Source organism: Nycticebus coucang, chromosome 2, assembly GCF_027406575.1.
Source record: "Nycticebus coucang isolate mNycCou1 chromosome 2, mNycCou1.pri, whole genome shotgun sequence".
Lineage (NCBI taxonomy): Eukaryota > Metazoa > Chordata > Mammalia > Primates > Lorisidae > Nycticebus > Nycticebus coucang.
Window position 1 is genome coordinate 130072000 of NC_069781.1, and position 23527 is coordinate 130095526.

The 23527-nt window shown below is 38.8% G+C and overlaps 1 protein-coding gene across 2 annotated transcripts in view; it reads left to right on the forward strand.

Moving 5' to 3' along the window:
- The window catches only part of LRRC28 (leucine rich repeat containing 28), a 159994-nt gene that overhangs the window by 116433 nt on the left and 20034 nt on the right, over nt 1–23527 (forward strand). The gene's annotated exons all lie outside the window — the stretch shown is intronic.

Below are 23527 nucleotides of genomic sequence, written 5' to 3' on the forward strand. Positions count from 1 at the left end.
ACAAGCAGTTTAGAATAGTGCACGTTGAATTCACTAACTTTTTTATTTGCCAGTCTAGAGAAAAATGAATCCATATGTACCTTCTTTTTTGCAATAGAAATGAATGGTTGTATTTTTCCCCAGGTTTATTGAGGTATAAAATGAAAAGTAAAATTGTGCATCTTTCTAGTATACAGTGTAATGATTTTATGTATGTGTATAGTGCCACAGGTACCATCATAAACTCAGTGGTTTCAGTCATGGAAAGTGGATGTTTACTTTCTCTAAACCCTATTGCAGTGACAATTTACTGAAGAAACAGACCTAATATCTAGGGTTTACCAGTTGGAAATATTTAGAGCTCAGCATTTGAGAAAGACCCTCAAAATAAGTCATGATTCTATCAACCAAAACAGGCATTTTAGTTAATGGGGTTTTATTTTTAGAACAGAAATAATTTTTCCTTTTTGGTCAGTCTTTTACAAAGATGGCTTTAGCTTCTCTTACAACAGTGGGACAGAATCAGCCTAAAATTCTTCCCAGAGTGGTCTGGGATTAAAATGGACTGTGTGACTATCAAGACCTGTTTTTGTCTGACTCACTTTGCCCACTTAAGCAGCCAGAGGAACATTTCTGAGGCTATCTAACCAGCATGTTTGACGGTCGTCTTCTCATCCCCAACGTTCTGGAAAGAAAAGGGATGATAATAAGTTTATACATAAAGGACAGCCACTCCCCTGTTATCACATCATGACTCCAGGGGATGGGCAGCCAACTGTGATTGCTCCAAAGTGGGTGATCATAGAATCAGTGTCTTCCCTTAGGAATACATTTGTTATCTTGGGAAACCCCCAGGTAAGTTCAGTGCCTATATAAGCTGATGAAATCCAAACGGAGAGGTGTATTCCAGAACCTTCTGTGAGGCAGAGACACTAGGGCAGATTAGTAAAAACTAGCTTGGTGATTTTTCTACAGCTGATTATGTCACAGCTGTCCTATTACATTGTTATTAATCCTATTAAGGTCTTAAAGGATTTTAATACAGCCTGATTCTTCCAAGTGGTGAGTAGAATGCCCTGAATCACCTTGATATGTGGAATGATGCAAGCAAGCTCCAAAGCTAACAGTGCTTTTTACTACAACCAAACCTCCAGGGACTGCACTGAGATATGACCTAAGTCTCTTATCACAATTAAGGAATAACTTTGAAGATGAAGAGCCTTCTTTCATGTTTAGATATTGGTGTTATTAATACCAGGAAGTTCTGTTTGTGCTTTCTGCTATTTGAATAGAAGGAGATTTTCTCATCCTCAACTTGGTGTCTGATAGCAGTACTAGTGAATTCCAAATCTTTAAAAAAATAAATAGTGGGGAAAATATACAAATTACTAGCTGATACACATATTCTATACTTTTATTATTAAGGTCTTCTTTTGTTAGTAGTTAACCAACCAATTTTCTTATATTAGTATGAGGTATAAGCAGTTTCACTTACAAAACAGATTGTAACCAAAAAAACATTTTTAGTCTGTTGGTTTGACTCAAAACTCAGAATGCATTTTTCGTAGAAACAGTTCTAGTCATTACATTTCTAAGCCAGCTCATCAAAAGGTTATTTGACTTATTTTGCACCTAAAAAGTTATATTCCTGTGGCAAGTATATTCAGAAGTTAAATAGATAACTGCTGATGACTTGACAACAGAATTAAAGGTCTCCTTTTTTCTGTGGATTAGGCAAAGAGGGCCTCCCTAGTTGCATGTCAAAGTGGTGGTGCTTACTGCCCTAGCCTAGGGGGAAGGAGGGTTAGAGGGGTATAACAACATTCTGAGGAAAATCTAACAGAAACGGCATAGGTGTATTTGAGACCTAGAAATTACCCTTCCTGGGGCAGTGCCTGTAGCTCAGTGAGTAGGGCACTGGCTCCGTATACCGAGGGTGGTGGGTTCAAACCCAGCCCTGCCAAACTGCAACAAAAACATAGCCAGGCGTTGAGGCTGGCGCCTGTAGTCCCAGCTACTCGGGAGGCTGAGGCAAGAGAATTGCTACGCCCAAGAGCTGGAGGTTGCTGTGAGTTGTGACGCCATGGCACTCTATTGAGGGCAACAAACGGAGACTCTGTCTCTAAGAAGAAAAAAAAAGAAATTACCCTTCCTGATCCTGAGCAAGGATCTTGGTTCAGTTCATTCAGTGAGCATTGATTGAGCAACTGCTCTGTTGGGTCACCATGCTAGATAACCAGTACATACAGTGGTGAGCAAAGCAGTGAAGTCCCTGTCCTGGACCTTCTAATTTGTGAGTGAGTGAGTAAAATGCCCTAAAAATTACTAATTTAAAATTCTAATTTAGCCAGGAAGGGAAATAAGTAATATTACATAGTTGAACAAACTTGGTATTCATTCTCTTTAAGGACATTGAGAACTTAGGGTTCAGTGGGTTCTTCACTGCTGTTACATGTTGCTTCTAGCCCAGATGTAGGCCCAGAATGTCCTTCTCCTGTTATGTAGTATCTCTGAAACAAGTTCATAAGTACCATTTTCAGTTTAAGAGTCTAAGAGAATTACAGCAACAACAGAGCCAGTGATACACAAATGATGGAAATGGAACGCATGCAGCTGTGTTTTATGACCTAGCCTCAAAGCCACTCACGTTATTTCTGTTACATCTTACGACATGGGAGAAGCCTATTTATGGAGAGAGGGGATGACATGGGGAGTGACCATTAGGAGGAGAATGCCTGGGAGCCCACAGAGAGCTTGGCTGTCACAGCTGTGCTGTACATGCTCTTTGCTAGACTGGTGGGAAAGTATGATCTTTACATTTCATCTGAGTTTGTTACTATAGAAGTAAATGTCTGCACTTCTACCTTGTACCCAGAAAGAGAAGTCCATCTTTGTTAGAATTTGAGCAAGTTTTTAGTTGGCATATTTACTTACTGAAGAGAATTTGATGGTAAAGATGATCCTATAGGAGGATCATTGCTTTGCTGTTTCTTGAGTCAGTAATGAGCAATTGTAACTAGAATTGTGTGCAGATTGGTTAAATGACCTTCTAAAGATTGGTTGACTTAACCCCTCAAGGTAATAAAGTTGTTTGTATGAGAAAGTCATTCTGAGTTCTGAGTTAAACTAATAGACTAAAAATATTCTGTGTACGTTGGGGGTGAGGGGTATGCTGTGTACACACAGAATATCTGAACCATTCCTCCAATGGTCAGGCCTAAAGCAGTACGGCTACACATGAAGTGTAATTTGAATAGTCACTGAAAGACAGAGGTTGCAGTTTCACTCCATGCAGTTAATTGCTTGCTAAAACAGAAATGTTAACAGTCTTTTTAAGTGTTAGAGGAATATGACAAAATTTATATCCCCACAGTATAACTTTTAAGATATCCAGTAAACATTCTAAAATTACATGACATTAGGAAAATGTGACCCATTCTCAAGAGAACAGGTGACCACCAGAGACCAACATGAGATGACCTAAAATGTTGAAATGACAGACAAGGAATTTAAGCAGCTGTTAACAACTGTCATCAATAAAGTAAAAGAAAAAAAGGTTTATAATGAATGAAAAGACCAGAAAAATAGAAAGGGAGGGAGAAGTCTAGAATGGAAAATACAATGTCTAAAATAACAAATTTGCTTGCTGAGCTTAATAGTGAAATGGATAAAACACAGAAAAATCAGTGAACTTGGAAGTCAATCAGTTGAAATGACCCAACCTAAGAAACATAGAAAAAATATTGAAAACAAAAATGAACACAGCATTAGGAACCTTTCAGACAATATAAAAAAGCTTGATACATGCATAATTGGCAACCCCGGAGAAGAGTAAGGAGAGACAGGTAACAACAGCAAAAATGTTTTAAGAAATAGTGTTCAAAAATTAGCCAAATTGGGGCGGCGCCTGTGGCTCAGTGAGTGGGGCACCGGCCCCATATGCTGAGGGTGGCAGGTTCGAGCCCAGCCCTGGCCAAACTGCAACAAAAAAATAGCCAGGCATTGTGGCGGGCTCCTGTGGTCCCAGCTGCTCGGGAGGCTGAAGCAAGAGAATCGTGTAGGCCCAAGAGTTAGAGGTTGCTGTGAGCCGTGTGACGCCATGGCACTCCACCTGAGGGCGGTACAGTGAGACTCTGTCTCTACAAAAAAAAAAAAAAATTAGCCAAATTTGATTGAGAACATTTTCAAGAAGCATGGTAAACCCTAAGCAGTAATAAATTCAGAGAAAACCATAGCTAGGCAAAGCTGCTGAAAACCAAAGGTTAAAAGAAAATTTCATAAAGAAGAAGGACACTTTACATACAAAGGAACAACTCAAAAGACCATCAGAAACGAAGGCCAGAAAACAATGGAAAAAGATTTTTAAAGTGCTAGAGAAATAAGTCAACTCAGAATTATATAAACACATTCTCAGAACAAAACTTAGACCTCAGCAGCTTTGCCAAGATGACAGCTGGACTCATTATCCAGACCGAGGTTTATTCTTTTTAGGTGGCATAGTTTCTTTTCATCTCCATATCCACTTCTCTCTTCTTCTTTCCCTCTTACTTTAAGCTGAAGAAAAACTTCTTTCTAAAAAGGAGGGTAATCTGTGGCAGTTCCCACAATGATGTACTTTCAGGGTAAAAGAGTTATATTTGTGTGTTTGGGGCAAGGGAATTGAAATCCTTTAACACATTTGTTAGGTAGAATTGTGAGTGGGGAAATGCATTTGAATTAATTTGCTTAATTACACACTGATTGAGTACACATATGTCATAAAATCTCAGTGGCAAGATGATGTCACTATTCATTTAGCTTGCTTTGAGTTAAATGTTGAATGTCAGCTGTACAAGCATTGAGTTGAGAGGAAATTCTTAATGTTATAAATTAGCTATATTTACTAAGCCAAAGGTACTAATATTTGTAACATATTTCAACTCATTTAAATACCTCACCTGAGGGTTTGGTGTACAAATTTGTTTTTGTAACTACCTCAGCATTTATTATTTTATAAAAACTATTGAGTTATAAATCAAAGATACCAAAGCTTAATAATTGCCAGCTAACAATTCTTTTATGTCTTTGTGAACTGAAGCACCTCCTGGGGTTCCATTCCTCCTTACTAACAGTTCATTATCACCATCGTTTTAGGTGAGCAACACTCACTTTTCAGCACTTCTTCCCACTGGCTGCTCACTCCTATACACACACCACTCAAGCTGGTGGGAACTGTTTTTTACCCATGGGCCCTGGTGTGTTCAGAGAGCTGCATCCCTCTTCATGTGGTTCTTTTTCCCTGGAATATCATCACTCTAATCTTACTTGTAACAATAGAGAATACTAAAAAGAAAGCATGGCTGTAAAAATGGCTTCACACTTGTTGTGTACCAATTATTGCACAAAATTCTCCCAGCAACCCTCGTGTTATTATGCTCCTGTCTTAAAACTGAAGAAACCAGAGCTCAGAGAGATTAAGTAAATTGTCCAAGGTCACAAAGTGAGGTGAGGGTAGAGTTATTCACTGTCCATACTCTTAACCTCTGTACATGTACACTGCCTCCCTCTTCTCCTTTGTCAGGAATCATCACTATATGTATGTGGCTTTTCTTCCAGCTCCCCAGAGCAGAGACAGTAGACATTTGGTCTCAGATACAACTCAAAGCTGTTGGCCATGGAACAGCTGAAGTTCTTAACTCATGCGAATTTTTTACTTGCAGCCTGCTTTCTACCTAGCTGTACCTCCTTATACACAGAGGCATTTAATAAATGTATCTCAAAATAAATTTAATTAGCTTCTGATATCTAATGGTGGAAAGTAGGAACTTCTGCTGAAAAAGTGCTAAAGAGAAATTAAACTTTGTCTAAAACAAGGATCCATTTATCTTGTTTTTGTTTTTGTTTTTTTTTTATTGCTGGGGTTCATTGAGGGTACAATAAGCCAGGTTACACTGATTGCATTTGTTAGGTAAAGTCCCTCTTGCAATCATGTCTTGCCCCCAGAAGGTATGGCACACACCAAGGCCCCGCCCCCCTCCGTCCTTCCCTCTCTCTGCTTTTCCTTCCCCCCATAGCCTTAACTGTCATTAATTGTCCTCATATCAAAATTGAGCACATAGGATTCATGCTTCTCCATTCTTGTGATGCTTTACTAAGAATAATGTCTTCCACTTTCATCCGAAGTTAATACAAAGGATGTAAGGTCTCCATTTTTTTTAATAGCTGAGTAGTATTCCATGGTATACATATACCACAGCTTGTTAATCCATTCCTGGGTTGGTGGGCATTTAGGCTGTTTCCACATTTTGGCGATTGTAAATTGAGCTGCAATAAACAGTCTGGTACATGTCCTTATGATAAAAGGATTATTTTCCTTCTGGGTAGATGCCCAGTTGGGATTGCAGGATCAAATGGGAGGTCTAGCTTGAGTGCTTTGAGGTTTCTCCATACTTCCTTCCAGAAAGGTTGTACTAGTTTGCACCAGTAGTGTAAAAGTGTTCCCTTCTCTCTACATCCACACCAGCATCTGCAGTTTTGAGATTTTGTGATATGGGCCATTCTCACTGGGGTTAGATGGTATCTCAGGGTTTTTTTGATTTGCATTTCTCTAATAGGGATGATGAACATTTTTTCATATGTTTGTTAGCCATTCGTCTGTCTTCTTTAGAGAAGGTTCTATTCATGTCTCTTGCCCATTGATATATGGGATTGTTGGCTTTTTTCATGTGGATTAATTTGAGTTCTCTATAGATCCTAGTTATCAAGCTTTTGTCTGATTCAAAATATGCAAATATTTTTTCCCATCATGTAGGTTGTCTCATTGCTTTGGTTGTTGTCTCCTTAGCTGTACAGAAGCTTTTCAGTTTAATGAAGTCCCATTTGTTTATTTTTGTTGTTGTTGCAATTGCCATGGCAGTCTTCTTCATGAAGTCTTTCCCCGGGCCAATATCTTCTAGTGTTTTTCCTATGCTTGCTTTGAGGATTTTTATTGTTTCATGTCTTAAATTTAAGTCCTTTATCCATCTTGAATCAATTTTTGTGAGTGGGGAAAGGTGTGGGTCCAGTTTCAGTCTTTTACATGTAGATATCCAGTTCTCCCAACACCATTTATTGAATAGGCAGTCTTTCCCCCAAGGTATGTTTTTGTTTGGTTTATCAAAAATTAGGTGGTTGTAAGATGATAGTTTCATTTCCTGGTTTTCTATTCAATTCCAAGTGTCTATGTCTCTATTTTTGTGCCAGTACCATGCTGTCTTGAGCACTATGGCTTTGTAGTACAGACTAAAATCTGGTATGCTGATGCCTCCAGCTTTATTTTTATTACTAAGAACTGCCTTAGCTATACGGGGGTTTTTCTGGTTCCAACACAGAATCATTTTTTCCAAATCTTGAAAGTACGATGTTGGTATTTTGATAGGAATGGCATTGAATAGGTAGATTGCTTTGGGAAGTATAGACATTTTAACAATGTTGATTCTTCCCATCCATGAGCATGATGTGTTCTTCCATTTGTTAATATCCTCTGCTATTTCCTTTCTGAGGATTTCATAATTTTCTTTATAGAGGTCCTTCACCTCCTTCGTTAGGTATATTCCTAGGTATTTCATTTTCTTTGAAACTATGGTGAAGGGAGTTGTGTCCTTAATTAGCTCCTCATCTTCACTGTTATTGGTGTATACAAAGGCTACTGACTTGTGGACATTGATTTTATATCCTGAAACATTACTGTATTTTTTGATGACTTCTAGGAGTCTTGTGGTTGAGTCTTTGGGATTCTCTAAGTATAGGATCATGTCGTCAGCAAAGGGGGAGAGTTTGACCTCCTCTGCTCCCATTTGGATTCCCTTTATTTCCTTGTCTTGCCTAATGTATTGGCTAGAACTTCCAGCACTATGTTGAATAGTAAAGGTGACAGAGGACAACGTTGTCTCGTTCCAGTTCTAAGAGGAAAAGCTTTGAGTTTTACTCCATTTAGTAAAATATTAGCTGTGGGTTTGTCATAGATAACTTCAGTCAGTTTTAGGAATATGCCACCTATGCCTATACTCTTCAGTGTTCTAATTAGAAAAGGATGCTGGATTTTATCAATGCTTTTTCTGCATCTATTGAGAGGATCATGTGATCTTTATTTTTGCCTCTGTTAATATGGTGGATAACGTTTATGGTCTTGTGTATATTAAACCAGCCTTGCATCCCTGGGATGAAACCTACTTGATCATGATGTATGACTTTTTTGATGATAAGCTGTAATCTATTGGCTAGGATTTTGTTGAGAATTTTTGCGTCTATATTCATGAGTGGGATGAAATTCTCCTTTTTGGTTGGGTCTTTTCCTGGTTTTGGTATCAGGGTGATGTTTGCTTCATAGAATGTGTTGGGGAAGATTCCTTCTACCTCGATTTTTTGGAGTAATTTCTGCAGTACAGGAATAAGCTCTTCCTTGAAGGTTTGATAGAATTCTGGTGTGAAGCCATCTGGACCAGGGCATTTTTTGGTTGGAAGATTTTTTATTGTTTCTTTAATCTCAGTGCTTGAAATCAGTCTGTTCAGAAGCTCTATTTCTTCCTGGCTAAGTCTACGGAGAGGGTGTGATTCCAAATATTGATCCATTTCCTTCACATTGTCAAATTTCTGGGCATAGAGTTTCTGGTAGTATTCAGAGATGATCTCTTGTATCTCTGTGAGATCAGTTGTTATTTCTCCTTTATCATTTCTGATTGAGGTTACTAGAGATTTTACTTTTCTATTTCTCGTTAATCTGGCCAATCGTTTATCTTTTTTATTTATTTTTTCAAAAAACCAACACTTTGTTTCATTAATTTTTCTGAATGATTCTTTTTTTTATTTCTTATTTTTTTATTTTATTTTTTTATTGTTAAATCATGCTGTGTACATTAGTACAATTGCCTGTACCCATTCTAAGATGCACCATAGATGTGGTTCCACCCATTACCCTCCCTCCACCAAAACCTCCCCTCTCCATTCCCCTTCCTTGACCCTTTCCCTATAGTCTTGTGCTACAGTTGGGTTATAGTCTTCATGTGAAAGCTATAATTTAGCTTCTTAGTAGGGCTGAATACATTGGATACTTTTTCTTCCATTCCTGAGATACTTTGCTAAGAAGAGTATGTTCCAGCTCCATCCATGTAAACATGAAAGAGGTAAAGTCTCCATCTTTCTTTAAGGCTGCATAGTATTCCATGGTATACATGTACCACAATTTGCTAGTCCATTCGTGGGTCGATGGGCACTTGGGCTTCTTCCATGACTTAGCAATTATGAATTGGGCTGCAATAAACATTCTGGTACAGATTTCTTTGTTATATTGTGACTTTTGGTCTTCTGGGTATAAACCTAGTAAAGGAATTATAGGATCGAATGGCAGGTCTATTTTTAGGTCTCTAAGTGTTCTCCAAACGTCCTTCCAGAAGGAACGTATTAGTGGGCATTCCCACCAGCAGTGTAGAAGTGTGCCCTTTCCTCCACATCCACACCAACATTTCTGGTTCTGGTATTTTGTTATGTGGGCCACTCTTACTGGGGTTAGGTGATATCTCAGAGTAGTTTTGATTTGCATTTCTCTGATGATTAAGGATGATGAGCTTTTTTTAATGTATTTTTAGATCTTGCATCGGTCTTTAGAGAAGTTTCTCTTCAAGTCCCTTGCCCACCCTGAGATGGGGTCACGTGTTCTTTTCTTGTTAATACGTTTGAGGTCTCTGTGGATTCTGGTTATTAGACCTTTATCAGAGGTATAACCTGCAAATATTTTCTCCCATTCTGAGGGCTGTCTGCTTGCTTTACTCACTATGTTCTTGGCTGTGCAGAAGCTTTTTAGTTTGATCAGGTCCCAGTAGTGTATTTTTGATACTGCTTCAATTGCCTGGGGAGTCCTCCTCATAAAATATTCACCCAGGCCGATTCCTTCAAGAGTTTTCCCTGCACTTTCTTCAAGTATTTCTATAGTTTCATGTCTTAAGTTTAAATCTTTAATCCAGTGAGAGTCTATCTTAGTTAATGGTGAAAGGTGTGGGTCCAGTTTCAATCTTCTACAGGTTGCCAGCCAGTTCACCCAGCACCATTTGTTAAATAGGGAATCTTTTCCCCACTGAATGTTTTTAATTGGCTTGTCAAAGATCAGATAATGGTAAGTAGCTGGATCCATCTCTTGGTTCTCTATTCTGTTCCAGACATCTACTTCTCTGCTTTTGTGCCAGTATATGCTGTTTTGATCACTATGGATTTATAGTACAGTCTCCGGTCTGGTAGCGTGATTCCTCCTGCTTTGTGTTTATTGCTCAGTAATGTTTTGGCTATTCGAGGTTTTTTCTGATTCCATATAAAACGAAGTATTATTTTTTCAAGATCTTTAAAGTATGACAATGGAGCTTTAATAGGAATTGCATTGAAGTTATATATTGCTTTGGGCAGTATGGACATTTTAACAATGTTGATTCTTCCCAGCCATGAGCATGGTATGTTTTTCCATCTGTTAACATCCTCGGCTATTTCTTTTCTTAGAGTTTCATAGTTCTCTTTGTAGAGATCTTTCACGTCCTGTGTTAGGTATACTCCCAAATATTTCATCTTCTTTGGCACTACTGTGAAAAGAATAGAGTCCTTGACTGTTTGTTCGGCTTCGTTATTGTTGGTATATATAAAGGCTACAGATTTATGGGTATTGATTTTGTAGCCTGAGACATTGCTATATTCCTTGATCACTTCTAAAAGTTTTGTAGTAGAATCCCTAGTGTTTTCCAGATATACAATCATATCATCTGCGAAGAGTGAAAGTTTGATCTCTTCTGACCCTATGTGGATAACCCTTGATCACCTTTTCTTCCCTAATTGCAATGGCTAAACCTTCCATTACAATGTTAAAGAGCAATGGAGACAATGGGCAGCCTTGCCTGGTTCCTGATCTAAGTGGAAATGATTTCAGTTTAACTCCATTCAATACAATATTGGCTGTGGGTTTGCTGTAGATGGCCTCTATTAGTTTAAGAAATGTCCCTTCTATACCCATTTTCTTAAGTGCTCTGATCATGAAGGGATGCTGGATATTATCAAAAGCTTTTTCTGCATCAATTGAAAGAATCATATGGTCTTTATTTTTAAGTTTGTTTATGTGTTGAATTACATTTATAGATTTACGTATATTGAACCAGCCTTGAGACCCTGGGATAAATCCGACTTGGTCATGGTGTATAATTTTTTTGATGTATTGTTGGATTCTGTTTGTTAGGATCTTATTGAGTATTTTAGCATCTATATTCATTAGTGATACTGGTCTATAATTTTCTTTTCTTGTTGGGTCTTTGCCTGGTTTGGGGATCAAGGTGATGTTTGCTTTGTAGAATGTGCTGGGTAATATTCCTTATTTTTCTATATTTTGGAAGAGGTTTAGTAGTATAGGTACTAGTTCTTCTTTAAATGTTTGGTAGAATTCTGACGTAAAGCCATCTGGTCCTGGGCTTTTCTTTTTAGGGAGATTTTGTATAGTTGATGCTATTTCAGAACTTGATATAGGCCTGTTCAACATTTCCACTTCATTCTGGCTAAGTCTTGGTAGGTGGCGTGCTTTCAGGTATTGGTCGATTTCTTTCAGATTTTCATATTTGTGAGAGTAGAGTTTCTTGTAGTATTCATTAAGGATTTTTTGAATTTCTGAGAGGTCTGTTGTTATTTCATCATTACCATTTCTGATTGATGAAATTAGAGATTTTACTCTTTTTGTCCTGGTTAGGTTGGCCAAAGGTTTATCTATTTTATTGATCTTTTCAAAATACCAGCTTTTGGATTTATTGATCTGTTGTATAATTCTTTTGTTTTCAATTTCATTTAATTCTGCTCTGATTTTGGTTATTTCTTTTCTTCTGCTGCATTTAGGGTTGAAGTGTTCTTCTTTCTCCAGTTGCTTGAGATGTTCCATTAAGTTATTGACTTCCTCTCTTTCCGTTTTCTTGAGGAAGGTGCAGTGCTATAAATTTCCCTCTGAGGACTGCCTTTGCAGTATCCTAGAGGTTCTGGTAATTCATGTCTTGATTGTTGTTTTGTTCCAAAAATATGGTGCTTTCCTTCTTAATCTCGTCTATAACCCATGTATCCTTCAGCATAAGGTTGTTTAGCTTCCATGTTTTTGTATGGGTATGCAGGTTCCTGTTGTTATTGAGTTCAACTTTTATTCCATGATGGTCTGAGAAGATGCAAGGAATAATTTCTATTTTTTTAAATTTGCTGAGGTTAGATTTGTAGCCTAGGATGTGGTCGATTTTGGAGTATGTTCCGTGGGCTGATGAGAAGAATGTGTATTCAGTTTTTGGGGGATGAAATGTTCTGTAGATTTCTTTTTTTTTTTTTTTTTGTAGAGACAGAGTCTCACTTTATGGCCCTCTGTAGAGTGCCATGGCCTCACACAGCTCACAGCAACCTCCAACTCCTGGGCTTAAGCGATTCTCCTGCCTCAGCCTCCCGAGCAGCTGGGACTACAGGCGCGTTCTGTAGATTTCTTTCAAGTCCAGATGTTGAATTGTTGAGTTTAAATCTAAAATTTCTTTGCTTAGCTTCTTTTTGGAGGATCTATGCAGGACTGCTAAAGGGGTGTTAAAATCTCCAACGGCTATGGAAGTGGAGGAAATCGAGTTGCTCATGTCTGTTAGCGTTTCTCTTATAAATTGAGGTGCGTTGTGGTTGGGTGCATAAATATTAATAATTGAGATCTCATCATATTGAGTATTACCTTTAACAAATATGAGGTGTCCATCCTTATCCTTAATTATTTTGGTTGGTTTAAAGCCTATTGCATCTGCGAACAGGATTGCAACACCTGCTTTGTTCTGCTTTCCATTTCCCAGGAATATAGATGACCATCCCTTCACCTTGAGTCTATACTTGTCTTTTAATGTAAGATGCGATTCTTGTAGGTAGTAGATATCTGGCTTGAGTTTTTGTATCCATTCAGCCAACCTGTGCCTCTTTAGAGGGCAATTTAAACCCTTCACATTAATTGAGAGTATTGATAAGCCTTTCGAGAGACCGGTGGACATTTTTAATCCTTTTGTGACTGTGGAAGTTGGAATTTGATCAAAAAATTTTCTGGGTGGGTTTACTTTTGTGGTGGAGAATTATGCTGGTCTTTATGGAGGATAGGTCTAAGAATGTCCTGGAGAGCTGGTTTAGTTGTGGCAAATTTCTTCAACATGTGAATGTCATTGAAGTATTTAATTTCTCCGTCATAAATGAAGCTCAGTTTAGCTGGGTACAGGATCCTGGGTTGAAAGTTATTTTGTTTTAGGAGATTAAAAGTTGAAGACCATCCTCTTCTACCTTGAAAGGTTTCTGTAGAGAGATCTGCAGTTATTCTGATATTCTTCCCCTTGTAGGTAATGGTTTTCTTTCATCTGGCAGCTTTCAGAATTTTCTCCTTCATATTAATTTTAGTGAAATTGATTATGATGTGTCTGGGGGTTGTCTTATTTGGGTTGAGTGCTGCTGGAGTTCTGAAACTGTCTGCTGTCTGAATTTCGGAATCTCTTGGCATGTCTGGAAAGTTCTCCTTCACAATCTCATGGAGAAGAGACTCTGTTCCTTGTGAAGCCACTTCGTCACTTTCGGGGATCCCTATAAGACGAATATTGGTTTTCTTCAAATTATCCGAGAGCTCTCTGAGAGAGTGGTCTGTTTTTGCTCTCCATTTTTCTTCTTCTTTGAGGGTTTCAGAGCGTTCGAAAGCTTTGTCTTCATTGTCAGAAATCCTTTCTTCTGCTCGCTCCATTCTGTTACTGAGGAATTCTACTGTGTTTCTCAGATCTTTGAGGGATGCAACTTCTTGTCGCAATGTGTCGAAATCTTTGGTCATTTGGTCTTTGAATCGTTGAATTCTGGAGATAACTTTTGGAATTCTAATTCGATCTTATTTGCTATCCAGATCCTGAATTCAATTTCTGACATCTCAGCTATTTGTTTGTGCATGGGGTCTTGTGCTGTTTCTGCCCCATTGATCCTTGGGGGAGTTGATCTACTCTGATTATTCATATTGCCAGAGTTTTTCTGTTGATTTCGCCTCATGATTGTTTTTTACCGTTGCCTCTGGCTTTCCTCAGAGTTGGGGAGGTGTCTCTCCAAGATTAGACCCCAGCGGGATCACTCTATTGTTGCTGGATCTTTGTAGGGCGTGACCTTGTGTCGTTCCTCTGGGGCTGCTCTAGCTAAGGCGTTCTGGTTGTAGAAGCAGCTCCAGTTTGTGACACACCCGGATCCAGAACAGGGCTGGGGGTGGTGCGCACGGTTCTGGGAGTGCCAGGCACCCAGTGACTTTGGCACAGAGAGCCCAAGGTTCCAGCAGTCTCTGGCCAGGAGAAGAGCTCTGCGCAGAGGCAGGGAGGGCTCCAAAGGTCACGCAGCTACCAGTGTCCCTGTCCAGATGAACGGGCTATTGTGGAAGCTGGGAGGACACAGGAGGGAGGACGCAGGGTTGCGTGGCTCCCGCAGTTCCTGGTCAGGGAATGTGGAGGCCCAGTGGGTGCGGGTCACCGGTTGGGGTTGCTGCACAGCTCTTATGGAGGTCTGGCCGGTGCTAAGCTCAGGAGTTTGAGGTTACTATGAGCTGTGACCCAGGGCAATAGCCCAAGGCTCCAGTGTACCAAAACCGTCTCACTCTGCCCCTAAGGATTAAGGCTGTAAGGCAGCTCAGTCAGTAGGTTACTTTGACCCGCCCAATCCTTGCTCTGAGACCCTGAGGGCAGAGCTTGCCGGGGCAGTTCTTTCCCAATGGCTTCCTGCGCCCAGCTCAGTGGCTCAGTCTAGGGCCACAGACAATGCCCAAAGTCCTCCACACTCCTGCTCAAGCTCTCCCCAGGGCAGTTCAACTGAGTGCCAAGTCCAAGAACACCGAAACAGTTCACAGGTAAGGCCTTTCCGGTTTGCAGTCTCACTGCTGCTTGTACTTACGGTTGCCGGCGTGATTAGGTCGATCGAACACACGCAATCACTTGCCAGTTTTCCACTGTTTTTGTCCTCCTCTTGGGGTCCAGAAGTCCCTTGCTGGCTCCCTGTATCCTCAAAGGGATGATTATAGGCAGATCCCACCGCCAGAGATGGCTGGAGTCTTATCTCCCCAGACTTGCCGTTCCCAGTTGCAGGGAAGCTGTTACTCGGCCGCCATCTTTAATCTCTCCTGAATGATTCTTTTGTTTTCAATTTCATTGATCTCTGATTTGGTTTTGGATATTTCTTTTCTTCTACTGAGTTTAGGCTTAGATTGTTCTTTTTCCAAGTCCAGAAAGATGGAAAGATGGCTTGTGAGTTTATTGATGCGCTCTCTTTCTGTTTTTCTAATATAGGCATCTAAAGCGATAAATTTTCCTCTCAAAACTGCTTTTGCAGTATCCCACAGGTTATGGTAGCTTGTGTCTTCCTTGTTGTTGTGCTCAAGGAAGTTTATGATTTCCTGTTTTATTTCTTCCTGCACCCATCTGTTACTCAACATAAGATTGTTTAATTTCCATGCCTTTGTGTGGGGTCAAGTGTTTTTGTTAAGAGTTGAGTTCCACCTTTAGTGCCTTATGGTCTGAGAAGATACAAGGTAAAATTTCAGTTCTTTTGATTCTGTTGATATTTGTTTTGTGTCCCAGGATATGATCAATTTTGGAGAATGTTCCATGGGGTGATGAGAAGAATGTATATTCTTTATCTTTGGGATGGAGTGTTGTATATGCGTCTATCAAGCACAGTTGTTCTAGGGTCTCATTTAAATCTCTTATATCTTTGTTTAATTTCTGTTTAGAGGATCTGTCCAGCTCTGTAAGGGGAGTGTTAAAGTCCCCTGTCATTATGGTATTATCAGATATCATATTGCTCAGACTGAGTAAGGTCTGTTTCAAGAATCTGGGAGCATTTAAATTTGGTGCATAGATATTTAGAATTGAAACGTGTTCTTGTTGTATTTTTCCCTTGACCAATGTATAATGACCATCTTTGTCTTTTTTGACTTTAGTTGCTTTAAATCTACATGTGTCTGAAAGTAAGATTGCAACTCCTCTTTTCTTCTGAATTCCATTTGCTTGGAAAATTGTCTTCCAACCCTTGACTTGGGGTTTTAATTTGTCTTTTGAAGCCAGGTGTGTTTCTTGCAGAATTTTTCTAATTTTTTCTAATGTTTTCTAATCCAGTCAGCCAATCTATGTCTCTTCAGTGGGGAATTCAAGCCATTAACATTTATTGAGATAATTGATAAGTGTGGTAGTATTCTATTCATCTTATTTTGTGCAAGTCCATTGCTTAATTTTATCTTTTGCATCAGTGTGGAGGTTAGGTTTGTCCTTTAATTTCTGAGTTCTTACTTTGCTGCTGATCCATTGTGATGGTCAGTGTGTAGAACAGGTTGAAGTATTTCCTGTAGCTGGTCTTGTTGTGGCAAATTTCCTCAATGTTTGTATATCCGTAAATGATTTGATTTCTCTGTCAGTTTTGAAGCTTAGCTTAGCAGGGTACAGAATTCTGGGCTGAAATTGTTCTGTTTAAGTAGATTAAAACCAGATGACCATTGTGTTCTTGCTTGGAAAGTTTCATTAGAGAAGTCTGCAGTCACTCTGATGGATTTGCCCCTGTAGGTCAACTGGCACTTACTCTTGGCAGCTTGCAGAATCTTTTCTTTTGTCTTGACTTTGGATAGATTCATCACAATGTATCTTAGAGAAGCTCGGTTAGAGTTGAGGCGACCTGGGGTTCGATATACCTCTGAAAGCAGTGTGTCAGAATCTGTAGTGATATTTGGGAAATTTTCTCTTATAATATTCTCTGGTATTGTTTCTATTCCCCTGGGGCCTTCTTCTTCTCCTTCTGGGATTCCTATAACTTGTATGTTGGAATGCTTCATAAAGTCCCATAATTCTGAAAGTGAAAGTTCTGCTTTCTCTTTCTTCTTTTCTGCCTCTTTTACTATCTGAGTTATCTCAAGAACTTTGTCTTCTACCTTTGAAATTCTTTCTTCTGCATGGTCTAACCTGTTGCTGATACTTTCCATTGCATCCTTAAGTTCCATAATTGACTGCTTCAGTTCTTTCAGCTGTGCTATATCCTTTTTATATTCTTCATATCATTCATCTCTGATTTGATTCTGTTTTTTGATTTCCTTTTGGTTATTTTCCACTTTATTAGCAGTTTCCTTCATTGTTTCTATCATTTTCTTCATTGTTTTCATCATGTGTATTCTAAATTCCCTTTCTGTCATTCCTAACATTTCTTTATAGGTGGAATCCTCTACAGTAGCTACCTCATGGTCCCTTGGAGGGGTTGTGCTGGACTGGTTCTTCATGTTGCCTGGAGTTTTTTGCTGATTCTTCCTCATGAGTGATTTCTTTTATCTGTTTCCTTGCCCTAATTTTCCTTTCACTTCCTCTTGCTCTTTAAGTTCCCGTGCCTGTGGACTAAGCTTTCGATGAGTCCTTTTGGTACAGGACCAGAAGGATGAGAAGGTTGAAGAGCAAGAAGGGAAAAGAAAGAAGGAAAGAGCGAAAAGAAGATAGACAAAGGAGAGGGGGTGGGTAAAAGGAATATTGACAAAAAGAAGAGAGGCACAGAAAGAGGGAGACAGAGCAATATAGGTGTACAGTAGGGTACTTTGATACAACCTTAAAAAAAACCCAACCTCTGGGGGTGCCTGGTTGGGTGGGTCCCTTGAGGTCAGCAGCTCTTTGCTAACCTGAGTAGACACAGTACCCCACCTCCACCAAGTAGAAAGACAAAAATGCTATAAATCAAACCAAAACAAGCAAACAGAAAACTTTACAGGATAAAATTGGGTGAAAAACCAAATAATAGGGGTAGAAACACTAGCAAAAATGAAGTTCTAGATATTGAAAAAGGCAGCAATGGGAAATTGTATTTAAACTAGAAAAATTGAGAAAGAAAAAATCTCTACGGAAAAGGTTGAAATTGAAAAACAAAACAACAACAACAACATCAAAATAAACAAAAAATGAACAAGCAAAAAGAAAAAAACAACCAGAAACAAAACAGTGTATATATCTTGTTGAATATTGTCTGGGCAACAGGTGGTCTTCTGGGGTATGAGATGTTAATCATAATGCTGATACGACTGGAGGCCTCTGCTGATTTCTCAAACTCCACAGGGTAGACACCCTAAATCTCTCTTCAGCCCTCTTAAAAGGCACTTTAAACTTCTAAACTTGCTAAGCAGAAGCTTTCCCAGGAAAGTGCTTGTCGCTGGAATCGCTGCTGAAATGGCTATCCACTTACCCAGTGTGCCAAAACCGGTCTCACTCTGCCCCTGAGTGTTAGGGCTGTAAGGCAGCTCAGTCCCTGCCTTTAGGCTGCTCAGTTACTAGGTTAATAGCTCCCATCCAATCCTTGCTGTGCAACCCTGAGGGCAGACCTTGCTGGGGCAGTTCTCACCCAGTGGCTCCCTGCAGCCCACAGCCAAACACTATTAGTTTTGTCCGGCTCAGCGGCTCAGTTTGGGGCCCTAGACAACACCCAAAGTTCTCCGCATTCCTGCTCAAGCTCTCCCCAAGGCAGTTCAACTTAGTGCCAAGTCCAAAAACACCAAAACAATTCACAGGTAAGGCCTTTCCAGTTTGCAGTCTCACTGCTACTGTACTTATATTGGGATTAGGCCAATTGAACACATGCGACCACTTGCCAGTTTTCCACTGTTTTTGTCCTCCTCTTGGGGTCCAGAAGTCTCTCACTGACTCCCTATATCCTCAAAGGGATGAATATAGGCAGATCCCACCAGCCAGAGATGCCTGGAGTCTTAATCTCTCCAGACTCACAGTGCCCAGATACAAGGAAGCTGTTACTTGGCCGCCATCTTGTTCCCTCCATTTATCTTGTTAATGTGAGCTTTTTCAACTGTTTAGACACCTGTTTTTTTTAAGTATTAGAGACAAGGAAAGCCTTAGGAAAAATATGGCTTTCTATTTTCTAACCTTTTATTTGTTATTCTGTATTGTTAAACTCTTTGGGTAATGTCCATGTAAAGTTCATACATAATTGGGTTAAGAAGCAGCAGCTTTTAACAATTATTTGTTTAGAGACAGAGTCTCACTCTGTTGCCCAGGCCAGAGTGCTGTGGCATCAGCCTAGCTCAGAGCAAACTCAAACTCCTGGGCTCAAGTGATCCTTCTGCCTCAGGTTCTCAGGTGCCTGGGACGGCAGGTGTCCACCACAACACCCTGCTTATTTTTCTATTTTTAGTACGGACAGGTCTCACTCTTCTTCAGACTGGTCTTGAACTCATGACCTCAAGTGATCCTCCTGCCTCAGCCTCCCAAAGTGCTAGGATTACATCCATGAGCTGCTGTGCCCAGCCAAGAAGCAGGAGATTTTAAAGCAATAATACTGTGAAGAAAACGTTCACAAGTGATTTACTTGTTTTCCACACTACATTTTCCTTATTTTATGTTTTTCCCAAGGTTCTCATACTGTGGTGTGGTTGTAAGATAATATTGGACCCAGTTAATATTATCTTATTATGCGTGTTAGTCAGAATTCAGTTCACATGATTGTAAGGCTAGTGTGTCCAAAATCTGCAGGGCAGACTGGCATGTGGGAGCCCCTAGGAAGACTTGATCTTTCAGCTTAAGTTCAAAGGCAGTCTGGAGACAGAATTCTCTCTTCCTTGGAGGACTTCATTCTTGGCACTTTGAAGATCTTCAATTGATTGGATAAAGCCCAGTCACATTTTGGAGGATAATCTGCTTTAGGGAGTCACTAAAATGGTATTTTAACAGATGGCTATTATTTTCCTAAATAATCGTTCCCTTAAATGTGGCCATCCTTTTGGATAACCACGTACAGATATTTGTAATGTCTTCTCTTAACACATCTCCTAGTCCCAAAGCTTACAGTCCTAAGAGCTCCCCCAAAGTTTCCAAGTTTCTAAGTAACTTCTTTTTTACACTTCTTAAATTCTAGGGGGAGTACTTGCTTTCTGCTATTGTTACTTCAATAGCCCTTTTAGCCTTTTTTACTGGTTAACACTTTTTACAGTTTTCCCTATTCAAATTACTTGTGTGATTTCTGTCTCTTTGCTGGACTCTGACTGAAACAGTAATGCTCTAGCGTTTTGTTAGGAGTTTCCAGTTGCCAGGGATTACTACTCCATTTTCACAGATTGAGATGATCCATAATTGGGCTTCTGCCCCTCAGATGGCCTCTCTCTATCATCAGTTACTACTTACTCGAGGGAAATAAACACCCCCTCGTGAGAGGACTTCATCAGTCTTGCCTCTTGATGGGTTCTGGACACCAGTATTGTCCCTCTAGCTCCATTAGGATGTCAGATGCTACCCAGTCTTTTCAGTAATTGACAAATACCCTTAGAAAAGAAACAAGCCCAAATGCCAGCTTATCCCTTGAGTTTCTATCTTGTCTTCGTCTTGCTTCTGTAATTTTTCCAGAATGCTGAGTCAGTAAAACAGATTATTTTTATCCAGCTTATTAAATTGTCCTTAGCTAGTTACTATTACCTGCTTTGCTATCACAAGAAGTGGAACTTCTCTTATGAATCTTTTAATCTCTTTCATGTCTGTTGTATTAATACATTTTCGTTCTAATCTTTTTTTTTTTTTTTTTTTAGTTTCTCTCTCCTTTAATCAGGATACACCAGGTGCATTTGCATTATTTTTGTAATTTCAAAAAACCAGTTTTGGGGATTATTTACCCTTTCTATTCTTTGTTTCCTTTCCACCTATTTCATCTCTTACCTTTGAAAATCTCCTACTCTCGCTTTCTATTTATTGCACTTTGCTTTTCCTAGTGTGTATATAATTGACATACAGTGCAATGAAGTGCTACATAAAGTATAAAATATGATCTGTTTTGACATGTATACACCTTTGAAACTATCATTGCCCTTAAGATAATAAACACATTCGTCACCCCCAGAGTTTCTTTGTGTCTTGTGTATTCCTTCCCTCCACCCCATCTCCAGGCAACCACTGGCCTATCTTCTGTCACTGTTGTTTAACTTTGATTTCCTAGAGTTTTATGTGACTGGAGTCAAGCAGTATATACACATTTTTAGTCTGGCTTCTTTCACTCAGCATAAGAGTTATTTATCCGTGGTGTAGTATGTAGCAATAGTTTTTTTATTGCTAAGTAGTATTCCATTATATAAATATACCACAGATTGTCTCCATTTAATGGACATTGTTAATGGACATTTGTGTTGGTTCAAGTTGTTGGCTTTACTGCAAGTAAAGCTGCAGTGAACATATGTGGACAATCTTTTAATAAACCTAAATTTCATTTCCTTGAATGAAATACAATAGGGGTGGAGTGGCTGGATTGTGAAGTAGGTATGTGTTTAATTTTTCTAAGGAACTGCCCAACCTTCTGAAAATAAGTATACAATTTTATATTCCCAATGGCACTATGAGATTTTTAGTTCTTCCACGTCTTTGCCAATGCTTAGAATGGCCAGTATTTTACATTTTGTCCATTATAATTGATTTGTAGTGGTTATTTCATTGTGGGTTTTAATTGCACTTCCCTAGTGACTAAGGATGAGCACATTTTCATGTCATATTTGCCATCCACATATCTGTGTTGGTATAGTATCTGTTTAAATATTTTACCCATTGAGGATTGCTTGTGCCCATGAGTTGGAGGTTGCTGTGAGTTATGATAATGCCATGGTCTCTACCCAGGGCAACAGCTTGAGATGCTGTCTCAAAAAAAAAAAATAAATGCCCATTTTTTATAGGGTTGTGTTCTTAGTATTGAGTTTTGAAAGTTCTTTAGGGATTCCAGATACAGACCTTTATTATACACATGCTTTTCAAGTATTTTCTTCCAGCCCATTTCCTTAAGAGGGCCTTTCAGACAGCAGATGTTTTTGATAAAGTTCAGTTTATTGGTTTGTTCCTTTCTAGATCATACTTTGGGGACAACCCAAGATCACAAAGGTTTTCTTGTACAAATTGTATAGATTAAGTTTTACCTTTAGGTCTTTGATCCATTCTGAGTTAATTTTTGTGGTTAATATAATGTATGGTTGAAGTTCTCTTTCTTTGCATGTTCATACCCAGTTCCTGTGTCCAACATCATTTGTTGACAATACTATCCTTTCTCTACTGTGTTTCCTTTATACGTTAGTCAGAAATTTTTTGTGGGTCTGCTTTGGACATTCTCTCCTGTTGATCTGTTTTTCTGTTTTGATACTAAGACTACTCTACCTTGATTACTGAACTTTTATGATAAGTCTTGAAATCAGGTGTTTTAATTCTTCAATTTGTTTTTCATAGTTGTTTTGGCTATTCCTGCTGTTCTGTATTTCCATTTGAATTTTAAAATAAAGTTTTCAATTTATAAAACTGTAATTTAACTTTTTTTTGATTTATGGATCAATTTGGGGAGAATTAATACCTTAATAATATTGCATCTTCTAACCCGTGATCACAGCATTAGTCATTTCTCAGCAATATTTTATAGTTTTTAGCATATAGGTCTTGGTCATCTTTTGTCAGATTTATCCTTATTTCATATTTTTGATCCTGTTGTAGATTTAATTGTTTTTTTAAATTTCTAATTGATGGGTACTACCATATAGAAGTAAAAATGATTTTTGTATATTGATCTTGTAACCTTGCTAAGCCCATTTATTCGTTCTAGTGGGTCTTTTGTAGATGTCATTGGGTTTCTATACAAACAATCATGTGTTCTGTGGATAAATACATTTTACTTCTCCCTCTCTCTCTCTCTCTCCCCCATCTGTCCCCTTCTCTCTCCCCTTTTCTCTCCCCTTTTCTCTACCCTTCACTCTGTTCCCTTTTTTCCTCCTTCTCTCCCCACAGCTGGCTAGAAGCTTCAGTACAATGTTAAATACATGTAGAAGAACAAATATGTTTGTCTTGCTGCTGAACTAATGGGGAAAACAATCTTTCAACATTAAATATAATATCAGTATTACAATTGTTTTTTCATAGATATATATTGTCAGATGAAGAAATTTCCTTCTGTTACTTGTTTGCTGAGAATTTTGTTTTGTTTCATTGTTGAGACACAGTGTCGCCCTATTGCCCAGGCTGTAGTGCAATGCATGATTATACCTTGTTGTAACCTTGAGCTCTTCGGCTCAAACAATCCTCTCACCTCAGCCTCCTCAGTAGCTAGGTAGCAGGAGCTAGATGCATACCACACAGTGGGCTAATTTTTCTGAGAGTTTTCAAAAATGGGAATGAATATTGAATTTTGTTAAAAGCTTTCTCTGCACATATTAAATGATTATATGGTTTTTCTTTTTTGGGTAATATTTAGAGAGTAAATTTTATTGAGTTTTCCAATTCAGTGCAATCTTGCATTAATAGAACAAACCTTGTTTGATCATAGTGACTTTATACATTGTTGAACTCAATTTGCTTAAATTTTATTTAGGATTTTTTCAGTCATGTTCACTGTTGTTGTTTCTGTCTTTTTTATAATGTGTTTGTCTGGTTTTGGTATCAGAATAATTCTGGCTTCATAGAATAAGTTGAGAATGAATTGGGAAGTATTCAAACCTTTGAAATTTTTTGTAAGAGTTCGTATGTAATTATTTCTTTAC